The 18,844-nt window shown below is 43.5% G+C and overlaps 1 protein-coding gene across 1 annotated transcript in view; it reads right to left on the bottom strand.

Annotated features, from left to right (window-relative positions):
• RAP1GAP2 (RAP1 GTPase activating protein 2) overlaps positions 1-18,844 on the bottom strand; it is a 1,533,685-nt gene that overhangs the window by 1,164,422 nt on the left and 350,419 nt on the right. The gene's annotated exons all lie outside the window — the stretch shown is intronic.

Here is an 18,844-nt window from a genome sequence, read left to right as displayed (position 1 = left end):
GCACAAAAATTGTCTGCCTTTAAGACCCCAGGTGAGGCAAATACGCTATGGAATTCTGCATCTGTGCCTCTGCAAAATACCTCTTGAGGGCATCACTAATCTTTTGATGAGCCCATAAATTTAAAAGCTTTCCTTCAATATTTCTGCACAGGAAATGGAATCTTCTTCCTTGAACTCTTAATGTTCTTGTTTTTACCTTACTGATAAATGTATTTTGTTTTATAATCTCTTTATTAGTCCCTTCAGCTGCTGTCTTTATTGTCATACTGAGGACATGTCATCTTTGTAATGCCTTTTTTCAGATCTGGATTCTTTTCATTGATCTGCTTTTCTTTCATTATTCTTATGTTAACATTGTTTTACTTTTTCCTGACTCTTCTCTCTCCTTTCCCTCAAGTACTTTGTTCTTCTATGATTTGTGAAGTGTTCATATTGTTTGTACCTTATGTTATATGAAAGCAGGTGTTATTGTGTCTTTTCACATTTTTTGAAGAAAGAACCCCTTGTTCCTGTATTTGTTTCTTCATGTATTCCTTATGTTTAATTTTGCCTTATGGAATCTTCATGGTCTTGAGAAACCAGGTGAAACAACAGAAGGTACTTTGTCATGTATCTAAGCTTACCTCATAAATTGCAGTTTTGCAATAGGTACAATGGACTGCTTTTGAATCTGTAAGGTTGAAGAGACAATGGGTGGGTCAAGTCTTTTTTCTCCAGCTCAGGAACGTACGGGTGGTTTGCAATTCTTTATCACAAATCTATAAATCTGCATGTTGTATCTACAGAATGCGATGTTTATGGCAGATGGGCATTGGTCAATGTTGTCATAGATAACAAATATCTTAGTGGTTTTAATATCTATGGGCATGTTAAGTCTGATCTTAAGTTTTGGCGTTTTAGTAAAATCAAACAGATGACTTTAATCCGCTTTTTAGACACGTTTAGGGATTGGAGATCAAAATTTAAATTTATACCTGATAAATCCCATAAAGTTTTTAAATCTGCAATTTCCTCTAGAATATTCTTTGATGTACTTAGATTTACATCATCAATATAAATTGAGGAAGAAGGAGGCTTAATACCCATCTTTTGTCGGATAATAATTTTAGTTCTGAAGCTGTGGCTTTTATAAAAAGAACTGTTTTAATTCAATGACCTCCTATGAAAAAAGAACTGTTTTAATTCAATGACCTCCTATGAAAAAAGAACTGTTTTAATTCAATGACCCCCTCTGATACTTCTGTGACTAATAATTGGGATGCTTTTCCAACCCCGTGGACTGGAAATCTTTTCTATCCTTTTAACGCCTTAGAAATTCTTCCTCACAGCAGCCAGGAGGAACAAGGCCACAAGACAATTTGGATTCAGCAGGTAACTAAAGGTCTACCTTACTTCACTGAGTTACCTCTGCACCGCAGCACTATGTCCCTGGCTAAACAACAATCTGGATATGTGATGCTGTCTGTGGCACCAATCCATGTTACTTATAAGAGATTATGTTCTTACTTGTGGGCTCGTGTTGCTCCTGTTTTCATGTCCATCTGGGGTTACTGCAAATGGGAATTTTGTGCATATCTGCTTCACTGTTATGTACTGTTTATCTATCTACTGTGGCGTCTTCGCCTCGTCCCCCAAGTACTCCCCCTTTCTCCTTATTCATCCCCCATTATCTGTCCCTCTCCTCCTGTAAGGTTGCGATTGTTGTACTGTTCGTATTAAACAAAACAAGGGTGGAGGGACTGGGGCTAATATTGACGGTCTAGCACACGGGCCCCTTACAGTGGTGTGAACAAGGAGTATGCTGTTCCTGTGTGGGTAACTAGGTCAGGGGAGAGGATATCTGAGGGAAGTGCTCCTTTTAGGTTAAAGGCTCTCACACACCCCAAGGGGTGGCATGCTCCATCATCGGGAAATTCCTCATTGGGCCGGTGCTGCAATGCCCAACGGGCGGCTCTGGGGGGCTCTTTGCCGGAGATCTTTCCTTTTACGCAAAAGTGATGTACATGAGTGATTGACAAAATGTGAGTAGAATGGGTGAGAGTTAAGTGTGTTACAAATTACTAAAGGGATCCAAGCAAGGTCTAAATGTAATAATAGGATCCCGTTGTCAAGAATAAATACATGATTAGAGCATAAGATAGATATAATGATCTGTTAGGCTGCAATATGTGTAGGTATAAAGTCAACATGTTTCATGACTATACCAGTCCCTAGTGATTCCTGGCACTTCTTCTGGACTGGGAGGATCCAAATATACTCTCCCAGGGACAGGTGAGTGAAGAGACAAGCAATTAGGGTGAAATCCCCACTGGCTGCCTTATCATTAGATGACAGAAATGCTTTTGATCACATCAATTTGGCAATATATGTTTAAAATTATTCATTGGTTTGGTACTGGGCGTCAATCTATGCACAACTATTATGTTCAAACCTTTGTGCTAGTGTATTTGTAAATGGGGCTTCCCCCCTTATTTGTCACAACAGAGAGGTTCCAGACATGGTTGTCCTTTATCCCCTTTAATATTTGTGGCATGGTTGGAACCCTATTTGGAAAGAATTGATTGTAACATCAACATATTAGGTCTCAAATGTGGCTCACAAGAGGTTAAACTGTCTGCATATGCTGATGGTGTATTTGATATGCATGTCAGACCCTCTCACCTCATTAGACCCCTTATTACAAGTAATTTCCTTATATTACAGTTTCTTGGGATGTGAATTGAATTTCACTAAAACTGAGATTTTACCTTAGAATTCCTATTGCTTTCAACATATATTTACTGACTCAAATTTTGCAATGTGTCACTCTCAAATAAAATGCCTTGGGGGCATATTACCAACAACTAGCGATAATTATCGCTATGTTGGCTTAACGGCAATAATTTTATCGCCGAGCTGCCACAATTTTTATCCCTTAGGAACCTTGCTATTATCAAGGTTTATCTCCTAAGCGATAGAAATTGGCCGCAATGCATGAATATCGCTGAAAAGTCAGCGATATTCATGCATTACCGAGCTAATGCTCTTAGCCATGTTATCCACCTCCCATTGGATAACATGGCTAAGGACTGCTCAGGGCCAGGTGTTAGCTTTTGGAGATATTCGCGCTCAGCGCGAATATCTCCAAAAGTTGGTAATAGGAGATAGCGATGTTAGCGACTGTTTCCAGTCGCTAACATCTTGGCACGTCCACTCTGCATGTCATTAGTGATAAAATCACTGACATGCAAAGTGGGGCCCAAGATGGTCGCTATCTCCTACTAGCTGTCGCTAACTGGTGTTAGCGACAGCTAGGTAATAGGGAGATAATTTTATCTCCGCTTTCTTGGCTTTTGAAGCCAAAAAGCAGAGATAAACCCCCTTGATAATATGCCCCTTGGTGTCTGGTTTTCTCCATCTGTTAACGAAACAGTAACTCATAATTTTGCAATTTTAAAATCTAGGCTGCAAACTTTACTCTCTACCTGCTCTCCTTTGAATTTATCCTAGTGGGGGAGACTGGACATCATTAAATGATAATTGTACCACATATATACTATTTCAATGCTACCTTGCAAAACTAAATTCGCAATTACTACATTAAACAATATTTTTTATGGAATAATAAACCTCTACATATTGCTCTTGCTAAACTTAAACGACTGAATGCTGAAGGTGATGTTCACATCCCTGATTTTAAATTGTGCCACTCTTCCTGTATAACTAGACAAGTTAGTGCATGACATGATTTTCAAGATGACCTTATACCCACATGGATTTTTCTTAAAAGATCATTACTTCATGATTTTTCTTTTAAGGACGCGATCTGCATGTTTAGCTGCACTCTAATTCTCATGATTTGTGATCATTTTGCCTCAAGCAATTGAAACATAAATGTATTTTCTATGATTTCATGGATAATTATCGTATTGCTAGTTTTTACAGACAACAATGACGGTAAACCTGCATTGAAAAGGAAGGCGGAAAGGAACTTTGGGGGGCCCTAGTCGGCCCCCTTCCTCCATGCCCTCAGACTTGGGTTCTGAGGGATACATATGGTGCCCCCCTACATATCCCTGCACCATGTGTCAGACATCATGGCGCTTACCACGAAGCACAAGGATATGCAAAATGTGAAATGTTTTCTATGCGGCGTGTGCTTGTGAGGTTCCGTGACAATTGTAAGTGGTGTTTTTGACTCGCCCGAATATGGTCGAGGCTGGTATCTATGAACCGCAAATGACGAGTTTAGTGGGTGTACGCGTTTTCGCTGTGCTAGCCTAAACCGTTCGTTTGGTTCGTGGGTTTCTTCATCTGAACCCACGGGTTCCATTTTAGATATGGCATCCATTTTGTTTCTTGCCCTCAAGTAGCCAGCGAACGGACGCTGTCCGCTTTGTGACCCTGGGATTCCCAAACTCTTGCGGAAGACACGTGTTCCTTTGAGGATGTCTTTATGATGAGGGGGATGACACTGTAAGGCAGATGGCCCCGATCGAGGCTCATTTTGCCGTGCCAGTCTATTGTCTTAGTTGTGCATTCATGAGGCACGTCTCCTTTGATCCCTGCAATCGTGTTTCCTGATACTACCCCCTTTACACTCTTTTCGATCTGCTCGCTATCTTCGTCTTCCTCTGCACCTGTTTCTGACTCTTCCTTGATTCGTTTACAACCGAACGAAATGCACTAATGGTGGGAAGATGTACTTTTACAGTTGGGAACCGGCAAATGCTATTGTAATTATGTTCCGGGTCCTGAATACATGAAAGCGACCCCCTATGAAATTTACTGTGGGAACCGGGTTGTAACCTTTTGTCTGTCATGTTATCATATGTCGAAAAAACTGTATAAAAGGAGCGATCCACAGATACAAGTTGAAGCAGTCTCCGTGAACCTACATGTTATGTACTTCTCGTGACATCTGTGTTCCCTGCAGTAAATAAACTTCGAATCTTTGACGCCGAAGGAAGTGTCCCGTGTCATTTGTACGCCGGAACAGGTAACCCACGAAGGTTTCAGGTGTTATCCCTGGCACCGCTGGGTCTTAGAAAAACCCAGTCCTTCAGTTGGCGCCCAACGTGGGGCTGCATCAGCGGTACCGGTCCAAAGCCCGACGATCGTGAGGAACTTCGTGTGAAATCTCCGAGGGAAGGTGCACCCCGCTTCATCGATCCTGTTGTCGAAACAAGTGGCCCGAAGACTTTTCCCGCGAAGATCCCCGCCTCCTGACGGCTGTGACGGACTGCTGCCCTGTCTGTAGACCTGTTTTGGCACCTGGCGTAGACCTTGGTACAGCGAGACGATTGATGGGCCTTCCTGGTGACGCCATTGTTCTTTGAGTTAAGTATTTGTGGGTCGCTTCCAAAATCCTTTGTTGTTGTGGGTGCTTAGTCGTTGCATGGTTCCATTGCATTTGTGGTTCTTCGTATTCTGTTCTCAGTTGTTCTATTTGACGTTTGCAGTCGCCAAAAAAATCAATGGTTTTTGCACTTTTGCAGGGACATTGTACTCCAATAACCCTTGACGTTTGTGAAACTCGGTTAGTGTGCACGATGCCTGGCCGTAGTACTTTGTTCAGGTGTTTTAGAGGTTGTGGTTCGGATTCCCGGTTGGAGGACTCGTGTCCGATACCTCCGGTCGGAACTCCCACTTATGAACTATATAGTCAACATGGTTTGGGTCCTATCACATTCAATGATTGTTGGGTTCGTTACACTAAAGACGAAGGTGTCCTTAGTTGGCCACCTCATGGTAGTTTTGAGACCCCGATTCTAGATAATCTTGAAGCTAAATTGTTTCATAAGAAAGCAAGGCCGGCCATGTTTGATTCCTTTCGGTTATGGCGTAAAGAAGCCAAGCAGAAAGAAATCAAGCAGCTTAAACGTAGTAAGAGAGAAGGTATCGTTACAACGATGCGAAATGCAGAGCAGTTTCAGCGAGACAAAGAAGAGAAGGAAAAGGAAGTTTTTGATAGATTGCAGCGTATGACAGTGGATAAATGCTATCCTGTTTTACCGACGGGTACGGATAAGAAGGGAGAGGAAGCCGTAGAGGATCCTTTGTTGTCCTATCTATTGAAGTCACCACCTCCGTATGCACAGGATACCACAGCTCCCGTGGTTCCTCCTGTTCCTCAACCTGCTGTTCCGGCAGCTGCTAATCAGCCTGTCGTTAACCCTGCCGTTGCGAATCCTCTTGTCCCCATTCCTCTACCTGCTCCTGTTCCTACTGCTCCACCGTCTATACCTTCTCAAGCTGTTGTCCCCGCTACTTCTGCTCTTGTAGCTACTCCTACTGCTCCTGTTTTTAGCCCTCACGTTGTTGCTCCTGTACTTTACTCCTCTTCTCCGTCTGTTCGAAGACGCATTCCTAACACTGTTGCTAATCTTTATTCTCCTCTTGGACCGATTTTTGGGTCTACTGAACCTGATGCTCCCCAAAGACGAAGTCAGCTTCCTGGTGGTAGGGAACGTGATACGCTATTTAAAATGGCAAAAAATTGGATTAGGTATCCCCTTAAAAATCCTCCACGTATAGTTGTTGACACTTTCTCTCAATTCAACGAGCCGACACAAAGATTCGTGTTTGAAGAAATGTGCAAACTCTTACGTGATGAGATATCAGTTGATGCGGCAGATGATGTACTGGCTGCTGTGACTGAACTTCAGCTTCAGTTTTCGAGTGGTATGATTGTGGGTAGCAATGTTCGACGTGCTGTTGAGCATCTGCTATCTTTTCGTCCCACTATAATGCCTCGTGCATTGTTTAAAGATGAGCATGAGGAATGGATGTCCACGCCTGGTCAGTATCCAATGCGTGAAGTTCCACCCGTGTGGATGCCAGGTAATCCTGCTGCTAATCCTGCTATTTTACCATATTTCCAGAGAGTGTGGATACACCTCCCATGGAAACGATCAGAAGTTTTGCAGGTAAAGCAATCTTTGCCTGACCCTCGCAAAAATCCTGCAGGGTACTATAAAGAATTGTCTCAGTTAGTGGATGCTACGATAATGAATCTTGCCGACATTGATATGTTGTTCGGCAATGTCGTACCGCAACCGGTATGGGCGAACATCCGTCATGAAGATCATGCAGCTGAATTAGGTGGTGATTGGGCTGCACTTACAGCCGCGGATGGTTTGCAGGTCGGCGGGGCTAAGCCTGAGCAGTTAATTGCGGCTTTGCCTCAAAGGATAATTACCCTTATGAAAACGCTTATGCCAGCTATGAAAGTTAACTGGGACAAATTGTCTGCTTGCAAGCAGAAGAAAGACAAGAGTGTCTCCGATTTCTTTAAAAGATTTGAGGAGGCATTCATTGATCACAGTGGTCAAGATATGGGCAGTGAGGGAGGCCAGAGATTGTTCGTGGACAAATTTGTATCGAATTTGTTGCCTGACCTTAGTAATAAATTAAAAAATTCAGAAAGTGCGTGGGCTGTTTCTACTTCTGCTCAGATATTGGCTACGGCTCAATATTATGAAAATAGAGAGAAAGAGGAAAAAGATTGTGCAGACAAAAAGACGAAAGAGCTCAAAACGAAAGTTTTATTGCAACAAGCATATCCTCCGCGCTCGAATCAAAATGATTCTCAGCAATGGAATAGATCGCAATCACAGCCTGCTAGGTCACAGTCGCGAAATGACTCTCCCTCGCAGAGATCTACGCTTGGGTACAATCAGTGTGCCTATCGTAGAGGTGAGGGTCATTTGAAATTTGATTGTCCGGTTTTGCGCGATCGAAATAGTGGCAATTCATCTAGAGGAGGCCGTAGTGGTCCTCAACACGCTTCACGAGGTAGAGGTCGTGGTGTTACTCAGAATCAGAATGATCGTTCTAATAATTCCTCTGATTCTAATAATTGTTTCGATCAGCGTGGATCATCATCAGGTAGATCCGCACAGTACAATGTGGACGATTATTACGTCGATCAGGGTACTGATGACGGTAGTTACTAGGACAGCCATAGACAAGGAGAGGGAGTAGTATCAGTTCCGGTTGATCAGAGAGGGCCTTACGTCGCAGTTGCCACCTCGGGCGTAGTTGAGCCTTTTCTGTTGGACACTGGTGCAGCGAAAAGTTCCATCATGTATTTGAAACTCCCTGGCGCACATTTGTCTGGCTTAACAAATGTTTCCGATGGATTCTCCGGCGCCCCTGTTAGCAATCCGGTTTCTCGCCCTTTGCCCCTTACAATTGGGCCTCGTGAGCTGGAAGCTCCTTTGATTTTGACTACTGGTTGTGGTGAAAATCTTTTGGGCCTGGATTTGCTGAAACGCCTGTATGCGACTTTGTATTGTTCTCCTGCGGGTGGAAAGCTTACATTGGGTGAGAGAGTAATCTCTCCTATGTATTTGTCCATTGATAAGCTCCCACCGGAATTGAGTTCTCTTCCTGCATCTTTGTGGGCAACAGGTCCCAATGATGTGGGCCTGCTTGACATCTCCCCTTATGTTGTTCAACTGAAATCAAATGTGCGATTACCACGTATTCCCCAGTATCGTCTCTCCCTTGATGGTGAGCGAGCGTTGTTAGCAATCATTTATGATTTGATCGAGAAAGATGTTATCGAGGAGACTCGGGGAAACGTGTGTAACAGCCCTGTGCTGCCCATTCTGAAACGCACTGATCCATCTAAGCCTCCTGTTTATCGTTTTGTCATTGATTTACGGGAGGTGAACAAAATTGTTGTTCCTCAGTTCCCTGTGGTGCCTGACATTACAGCTTTACTGACTCTGATTCCAGCATCTGCGTCCTGGTTCTCAGTGATCGATCTGAAGAATGCTTTCTTTAGCATTCAGATTGCTGAAGAGAGCAGGGACCTTTTCGGTTTCTCTTTAGGTGGCCGCAGTTTTCGGTTTAAACGCGCTCCTCAGGGCTACTGTGAGAGTCCATCGATATACAGCCAAGCCCTTAAGAGCCAACTTGACGCGTTTGTGTTACCGGCTGGTGCGGCCTTGATCCAATATGTCGATGATCTATTGGTGGCTGCGGACACACGAGAAATTTGCAAAACTGCTACGGTGTCTTTGTTGCAACATCTCTGTGACTTACATCATAAGGTCACCTTCTAAACTGCAATATTGTTGCCAAGAAGTAACCTATCTAGGTCACTTATTGTCAAAGGAGGGAAGAAGGTTGACCCCAGAGAGAATTGCAGCGATCGCTCAGATGACGGTGCCAACAACTCAGAGAGATGTGCGTGCCTTTCTAGGTATCACGTCATACTGCAGGCAATGGATTCCAAATTTTTCATTGCTAGCGAAACCATTGGTAGCTCTTACGTGCAAAGATGTTCCGACTCCTTTGCCATGGACGGAAGAGTGTCAGAAAAGTTTTTCTGAACTACGTGATGCGTTGTGTTCGGCCCCTGTGTTAGGTACTCCTGACTACAGTAAGCCATTTACACTATACGTTCACGAGAGGGAAGGTTGTGCGTTGAGTGTTTTGACGCAACAATTTGGCAGTAAGCAGCGTCCATGTGCATATTTTTCCTCGACCTTGGACCCAGTAGCTAGAGCATTGCCGAGTTGTTTGAGAGCAACAGCGGCAGCTGCGGTGTCCATTCGACAATCTGCAGGATTGGTCATGGATAATATGCTTACGGTGATGGTTCCGCATGCAGTTGACACTCTCTTGAATCGTACGAAAACCCAACACTTGACGATTGCAAGGTTGTCTGGTTATGAGTTGACGCTCTTGGCAAGTCACATTCAAATAAAGCGCTGCAATGTCCTAAACCCGGCGACTTTGTTGCCAACTAATATGGAATCAGATGAGGTATCACCACACGATTGTTCCTTACGAACTGAGGAGGAAACAAAGGGTCATGTTGACCTAAAAAACACTCCATTGGAAGAACCCGATGGTACTTTGTATGTGGATGGTTCATGTTTTAAGTTACCGAATGGTGATGTGACGACTGCTTATGCTGTGGTGACGTTGAGTACGGTTGTGGAAACTGCAAGATTGAACCAGAACTCTGCACAGGCGGCAGAGCTGATTGCCTTAACCAGAGCGTGTGTGTTGTCGAAAGGGAAACGGGTGAATGTGTTTACTGACAGTCAGTATGCGTTTGGTGTTGTGCATAGTTTTGGCCGATTGTGGAGAGAGAGAGGTTTTATGACATCGCATGGTATGAAGATTCAGCATGGACAGCTTGTGAATGATCTTTTAGATGCACTTACATTGCCCAAGCAGGTGGCGATTATTAAGTGTAGTGCACACCGTAAGGTAACGGATGATGTTGGTCGTGGCAATGCATTTGCTGACGAGATTGCTAAGGAGACTGCGCGAAACCTTACAACTAGAATGTATGTGACTAGTTCGGTAAGGTGGCCTGCAGAAACTGGTATGTGTGAGGATACTATAGAAAGTGTGAAAGCGATTCAGAATGAGGCCACCAAGACTGAAAAGACCAAGTGGAAAGAGAGTACGGGAAAGTTGGATGCGAATGGCTGTTGGATTGATTTGACGGAGAATAAAAGGTGGATGTTGCCGGATGCATACGTGCTAGCTGTTGTGACTATGGCACACGGTTTGTCACATATTAGCGTGAAAGGTATCTGCAAGTTGTTGTCCCCCGTATGGAAGAATGATGGTATTACTAAGTGTGCTGAGAGATTGGTCAAGAATTGCATGACATGTATGATGTACAATCCTGGTAAGGGAACTCCTACACCCCCTGGTCACTTTGCTCCTCCTATATGTCCCTTTGAAGTAATTCAGTTGGACTTCATCCATATGGAGCGATGCAATAACCTTCTTTCTGTTCCTAACTGTTTCCTCATTTTTGGTGGGTGGGGTGTATTATGCGATACAGTTATTATTGCCTTCTGCTTCACCTACCCCTTCTTCTGAACCTAAACCTACCTCCACTGTTTCTCCTCATTCTTATCATATTTTACCCCAACACGAGCAGGTTAGACGTGCGGAATTTATGAACAATTCCTTCGTTCAGCTCCTTCATCAGCATCAGTTGGTGATGAACACTACCAATTGTTGGGTGTGTGGGTTAATGCCACATACCACCGATAAGGGAATTCCGTATTTGGTCCTTCCTTACAGTTCCCAGGGTTCAGCTCGAGCATTTCAAACTATGTTCCGTAGCGCACTAGATTCTTACCCCAATCGAGAGCCACGTTCTCCACACTTTGGTCCCGGCCCGTACCATAAGTCTTTGGCAATAGCGATTGCTGATTTGGATAGAGATATTTTTGATCCATCGCTTATTCCAGAGGAAGAGGTACGAGCCTATAGGGATCTGAGCGAGGCTGAGTATAGCGTATTAGTGGGTGATAGACAGCTCAAAAGTTCATCTCCAATCTGGATCGTACCCCACCTCGGTAATTTTTGTTTGAAAGGTCGTGGTCGAAGCCCGAGAGCTCATCTTGGGGAGAGTGCTTGCACTGAAACGTATGTTTTACCAATGTTCTCTTCCCCTGTTCTCCTGACTGCCAAGGGTACGTACTTTGTATGTTACGACCGTGCATATACATGGTTGCCCCTTGACTTCTCGGGCACCTGTTATATTGCAAATTTGCTGCCACCGACTTTTACAGTTGCCTCAGAGTATCACAAGACCAGAGTTGTGAGAGGCGTGATTAGCAAAGAGGACACTGCCGGTCAAGAAGCGGGAGACTTCTTTAAGGGTTTCTTGCCGTTTTGGGGACCTATGATCAATAGTAGGAACCTGAGACAGTTGACTCGAGTGGTGGAATCGACCGCTAATATCACTGCAAGTGCCCTTGGTAACATTACAGCAGAGCTTCAGGCTGACAGGCTTATGACGTTACAAAATCGTATGGTTTTAGACGTTGTCCTAGCAGATAGAGGTGGAGTATGTAAGGTGATCCATTTGTTGTATTTTCATTCCTGACAACGCTCCAACTGTCTATCAAGCCATCTCGAAGTTGCATAAGATCTCCGAGTCCATACACGTGGACGTAGGGGATTGGACGCTACTAGGATGGTTTTCGGGCCTGATGTCGACGTGGGGTTGGAAAATTCTGATGATCATCGGGGTTGTTGTAGCATTCCTGTTCACGTGTTGTCTTTGTGTGCAGTGTGGTCCTGCCTTATGTGGCCTATGTGCTACAACGTGTATAAGACGGCCACCTGTTACCAAAGAAGCATTGATGGGTAGAATGATGTTGCAGCAGCATCTGGATGGTCTGATGAATATCGAGATCGATTCCGAATCCGACTAGTGCTTGCCTACATGAGGGCAAAAGGAGCGTCTGAGGTTCCGTGACAATTGTAAGTGGTGTTTTCGACTCGCCCGAATATGGTCGAGGCTGGTATCTATGAACCGCAAATGACGAGTTTAGTGGGTGTACGCGTTTTCACTGTGCTAGCCTAAACCGTTCGTTTGGTTCGTGGGTTTCTTCATCTGAACCCACGGGTTCCATTTTAGATATGGCATCCATTTTGTTTCTTGCCCTCAAGTAGCCAGCGAACGGACGCTGTCCGCTTTGTGACCCTGGGATTCCCAAACTCTTGCGGAAGACACGTGTTCCTTTGAGGATGTCTTTATGATGAGGGGGATGACACTGTAAGGCAGATGGCCCCGCTCGAGGCTCATTTTGCCGTGCCAGTCTATTGTCTTAGTTGTGCATTCATTAGGCACGTCTCCTTTGATCCCTGCAATCGTGTTTCCTGATACCACCCCCTTTACACTCTTTTCGATCTGCTCGCTATCTTCATCTTCCTCTGCACCTGTTTCTGACTCTTCCTTGATTCGTTTACAACCGAACGAAATGCACTAATGGTGGGAAGATGTACTTTTACAGTTGGGAACCGGCAAATGCTATTGTAATTATGTTCCGGGTCCTGAATACATGAAAGCGACCCCCTATGAAATTTACTGTGGGAACCGGGTTGTAACCTTTTGTCTGTCATGTTATCATATGTCGAAAAACTGTATAAAAGGAGCGATCCACAGATACAAGTTGAAGCAATCTCCGTGAATCTGCATGTTATGTACTTCTCGTGACATCTGTGTTCCCTGCAGTAAATAAACTTTGAATCTTTGACGCCGAAGGAAGTGTTCCGTGTCTCTGTCATTTGTACGCCGGAACAGGTAACCCACGAAGGTTTCAGGTGTTATCCCTGGCACCGCTGGGTCTTAGAAAAACCCAGTCCTTCACTTGCAACCCGCAGTACACGCCACAATGCAAAACATACACACTGCTAAATCCTATGGCTGGCCCGCTGACAGCTAGTCGGGCGGTCCCATTCCGACCACCATCATAATCAGGCCCTAAATGTATTCATCCATCTTTGTCAAGTTTCTTCTCTGTCTTCCCTCTTCCCTACTTACTTTTACTTACCCTCTTTCATCTACTTTATTCGTTCTTTCTCTTTTTATTCCCTTCTTCTGTCCTTCTTTTAGATATATAAAAATACTTTTCAAATCTTGGGCTGTCCTTTTTTTGCAAAGATGTAATATTTAATCAGTTATACAAATCTAATTTAATTTATAATATCTTTAAATGGGATTACCAACAAAAATGCATTAAACAAAAATAATAAAGCTGGAACTTGATTGGAAAGCATTAGTGCACTTTACAAGAGAACCAGGTTATGTCATGCTTTTTTTCCTTAGGCACAGGTAGATTAAGTGATTTAGCCCAGCATCACAGTATGTTGAACCAAGGCCAAGCTTTGAAGTTAGTTTCACAATTCCAATGTCAGCAGGTCTAGCCGCAAGGCCACATCTCCGCTCTCCATTTACTTCCTTCTTGCTCATCTAAATGAAGAGCACTTTAAGGGGTCCAGCAGGGGTGTGAACTATCCTCAAGGGTGTGTGTCACTTTTGCAATGCAGCCCAGGGAAAAGAAGAGTCCTTATAACAGCCACACCTACAAACCACTGGTAGCCAATCGCTACCGCCGGAGGTCTCACCCTCTCTTGCACTACAGAAACATGACGGTCAAGAGGTCATCTGATCCTCCTGGGTTACACCGTGACAGGGTTACAAAACCTCAACCACATCTATGTCAGAGCACGTGCAGGTACAGCCTATGCTGACCACACCTATATTGAACCTTTCACTGGGTACAGGGGCAAAATGTTTCAGAGGCAAGTCTAGTCAATGGGGAGAGGATGTAGTCTTATGGCTCGAGCAGTCGACCCCAAAGCTGGGGAACCGGGCTTGAGTCTCGGCAACGAGGCTCAACATCCTGTGATTCTTGTCAAATCACTTAATCTCCCTGTGCCTATCAAAAATTAGTGTCTCTGTGTGTAACGGACTGGTGCTCATGTAAAGCGCTATTAGACCTCATATCCCCGGGTCTAGTTTGCGCTATATAAAACTAAAAATAATAATATACATTATTTACTGCCTTCCATGACGTTGGTTTCCTCTACAGAGATGAGATCAGGAGTATGTCCCAAGTCACTCACGTGGTAATCTGTGGGCTACTTGGCTAAAATATCCTAATTCCACTAGATAAGTAGGACCTGGCATTCATTTTCTGCTTGTGCCCCTGGAATAGCCATCACTTGGACTGAAAACCACTCCTGATCTTGTTGTAGCGGAAATCCCACGGTAATCTCGCTTTGGTAAATCTAGCATGTGTGGCACCCTTACCTCTGATTACCGTTACCCTGATTTCCGCTAAAGGTCAATGGATCTTTGCCACCGATTATGGCCAGGGAGCTTCTACATAAACCTGAGCAATTCCGAAAATGCAAATAAACATTTTAGCCAATAATGAAAGTTATGAGCAGTTCTAAAGGGATTTATTTTCCAATCAAAATGTAAGAATCTCTGACTCTTCATTCAGTAGTCAGGTATCAATCAGGTTACAGAATTGATAACAGAAATATTAGATGTTAAAAAGCCCCTATTTTTAACCAATAACAGCAATAAGGTCAACATGAACTACGTCAGCACTATGAGACGCGAGGCCGTCACGCGCTCTGTGGAGCGCAAACATAGAAAACATACTCATTTTCATCTTATATTCACACATAATTCTCTGTGCCTGTTTGCTTGCCTTAACCATGTTACTCGTGCCTAATTGACTAAAAGGAAATGTAATTAAGAAGTATATGCGGTCCAATTAAGTGCGGAAACAAGACGCTAATAGGAAATTATGGAACATTCATAATTCAGAGGACATAACAAGAAATGAAACCGCACCGATAATAAAAACAGGTGGCAGAACAGCTTGTTTTAGGAGCACTTTACACGGTTATCTCTCAATGCTGCATGGCTCTTAAAATATTTAATTGTGGAAGGATGTGTGGAAATATTCGCTCAGCATCTAGTGAACCTTCTAAGCGCTCTCAGATAATGAATGAGTCGGAAAGGTATACTGAAGTAAACTGATAATTAAACAGCATTTGTGTTTCAAAAACATCTCAAAATGCGCAGCAACAAAACACTTACTAGGCGGCCCCACTGATGTGTGGATAGACCAGGTGGAATGCCTCAGTGCTTATAACACATCAGTGCCATTGCCACATTACAAAAATGTGAACCCTTGTGTGGTGCATATGTCCAGACTGTGGAAGTGCACTCACACGACTCTCCCTCAGAGAGGGTCTCGTGCCTTTTTCCTAGTTAGTACTGGGTCAGGGCCCAGAGTACTGATCTGGGCATGAGAGTCCCCACTATGTCCAGCTCAGCCGTTGACTCTTTGTCCACAGGTGCAGAAGTTCAGTGCAACAGGTTTCGCGGCCTTGGGTGCACTCCTTGGGTCTTCTTCAGGTAACAGCAGGACCAGCTTTTGGAAAATGACTTTGTCCTTCTAAAAGTCTCCATTGCAAATGTGCAAACACCTCTCAGAGAACACGAGGTTGCTTTGAAAGTGCTGAGGCATAAGGTATTTCAGATGGAGGTACATGGTCCTTCTGTTAAACCAAATGCATAGCTTTTCGACCATAGCTCCCCAAATTCACCATTTGTGCTGGCACTGTCATTTGTGCAATAGTGCACCTCGTGTTCGGCTACTTTCAGTGTACTTGTCCCGTTGTGGCTAGGCGCAGAAGTAAGGTTCTCTCTTGGCATAGCATATCTGGGGCAATTTATGGCATAGATCACAACGCAACTGAACTAAACTTTGCTCTGCAAGATGCCCTTCAACAGGTGAATAATCGTTTAACTCCAGCCCTCTTTTAATATTTATCTAGAACATCTTCAAATTGTTTGGGATTTCCATGCTGACATTTGTACAATTCTTCTGAGAGTTAGAATTAAAGCTAAGACATATTATTCCACATCCCAAGGTTACAGACCAGAGCTCACCTGAGTCTATAAAAAAAGTATTTGTTGTGAAGATCGAAGAACAAATCTCCTTAATGTTCGATCTATGGATTGGTGGGACTATGTTGAAGACTGTGGACACTAAGACCTCTGGTTCAAAGCACTGTCAGATGTAGTGTACAATGGACGTTGAAACTTTGGGGCATTGTGTAACCTTCCGCTGAAGCAAAGGTGAGCTCTAAGACAAAGGGTCACTCTGGTACTTGACAAAAACTGGTAAAATATAGATGCCTTCAGTCTTTTTTAGTTTTAGTAACCCTGTGTTTGTGTGTGTTATCAATAAACTGTTTATTCATGTGATGCATTCTGTATGTTTTAATTTCCAGAGGCCTAGGTGTGAGCTACATCTGCCAGTGACAGAGTAGACATCCTTTGAAGTTCAAGAAGGGGCTGGGCACAACCCCAAGCCTCTCTCCTCCTGTATTGCACTGTTTGCTACCTCATGTATTTTGTTTGCTCACAATTGTCCCTTTTACTTCATGTAACTTATTGTCTGCTTTTGTAATTTGTTCATTTGTAATTTTCTGTTCCTTTGTAAAGCGCTCTGACGCCTTCAGGTGAAGTCTGCGCTATATAAAAATGCATAAATAAATAAAATAAATAAATAAAGCCAGGCTTTTCAAGGAGGAAAACCATCTCTCCACACCCAGGACCCTTGTCTACTGACTGGAAGCAAGCCACAGCTCATCACCGGGGAGCCATCAGCAGTCAGGTGACATTGGACACTGACAGAAAGGCACCTTTTGTTTTATTCAGGAAAATGACAACCTTCTAAAAGTGTAGATTTAAAATAATAATAATAATAATAAATAAGACTTGACCATTAAATTGGATTTTTAATTATTATTAAAACGATTCCTTCAAACATTTTCTAGCTGTGCCCAACCTGAAAGTAAGTACAATAAGTTGGCAAAGTGTAAACCAGTGATTTCCTACGGTAGAGCCAGCTGTGCCATAGTAAAAAACAACTTTTGATGTTTTTCAACTATCAAGACATGTAAAACAGTAACTATACATAGTGTACCTTTTAAAAGCCATGCATCCTGTCCTATGGACTATAGGGCCTTACTTAGGAATGACTTATATGCATTAAAAAGGGAGGTTTAGGTGTGGCAAAAGGTTTGTTTTGCCGGGCCAAAATGGTTGTTTGAAACTGCATACATAGGCTGCAGTGGAAAGCCGGAGACATGCTTTACTGTGATACTTTAGTAGGTGGCACAGTGAGTGCTGCAGTTCACCAGTAGCATCTAATTTACAGCCCCTTGGTACAGGTGGTACTATACACTAGGGACTTATGAGCATATTAAATATGACAATCGTGTGTATACCAATTTTAATGAGTTTGCCATGGAGGGAACAAGCACTTTACCACCGGTTAGCAGTGTTAAAGTACAAAGAGTTCTACAATCAACAAAACAGGACAAAAAGACAAAAAATCCCAGGTGTAGTAAAAGGAAATTTCCAACACTACTTAAATACATATAATTATAGGTTCTCCCCATACTGGATGAGATGCATGAGTGTATAGGTCAAGAACACATTTTTCATCACTGATGGTGGGAGGAATATTTTCTTCCACCAATGAAAACTTACAGAAAACCGGGGTCGGACTAGGTCAGAAAATAGACCAGGGGACCAAATTAAAAGTGGCTTCTGTTGGTGAATCGAAATGGTAGAAATGTGCCCCACAATTGCAAACCGGGCCACTTTTGAACTTGTAAAGATAGCCTATTTGGGTGTTTTGCAAGGTACGGTAGACTGCGTGCATGTGTGTGTTCGCAGCTAGCAATGTTTGCGGTACTATCCTGGAAATAGACAGTAGAATAGCCCACCGGACCATAAAACAGGCCGGGAAACAGACGAGAAAAACAGCCCACACCTCGATGTATCAGACCAGCTCTTTGGAGATTGCTTGATTGCCATATAGACCAGTCCAATCCTGCAGAAAACATGTGAACATCGGCAATGAGCTATTGGCTGATCCAAATCGTGACTGAAAGAAATTGGTATGTTGGGCAGGGGTGTGAGCCCTTGTCAAGCAGCAACCACACTGTTTGCCAGGTGGGGCACTAGCCAAACTTGAATTAAACTGTGTTCTATCCTCTGGTATCTTGGCAAACAGGAGTCAGGTTTAGCTAGAGGCAATGTGTAAAATATTTGTGCATTGCTACAAACAGTAATAAAGTGAAAGCACCACACAAAAAGGATGCAGCATTAAGTTAGAAAAAAGAGACATTAAAAGACCAAAATGGCAAAAATCCAATCAGTATAACTGCAGATAAGTAATTTAAAATATTTCTGTGAAAATAGTACCAACAAGCACATTGTGCCAACTGTGAATCTCTGGTCGCTTCAGAACGGGACAAATTCATAAGTTTAGGCCAACCACAATTGAGTGGAGGCCAGCTACAAGGACCTAGTAAGGCGGATAAAAAAAGTACCTTAAATCAGTTCGAATATGCAGCGAGGCTGCCATGTGAGGTGCTGCGCCATTGTCCAAGTTCCTGAGACGAGGGCTAGCAATGCAAAGTTTGGCATCAAGAACGCATCGCTCAGTCGGGGAAATGCGTCAGTTCCAAGGAGCTGCAAAAG

The sequence above is a fragment of the Lissotriton vulgaris genome, chromosome 2_1 (genome assembly GCF_964263255.1).
Source record: "Lissotriton vulgaris chromosome 2_1, aLisVul1.2, whole genome shotgun sequence".
NCBI classification, from domain to species: Eukaryota; Metazoa; Chordata; class Amphibia; order Caudata; family Salamandridae; genus Lissotriton; species Lissotriton vulgaris.
This window is presented reverse-complemented; position numbering and strand designations above follow the sequence as displayed.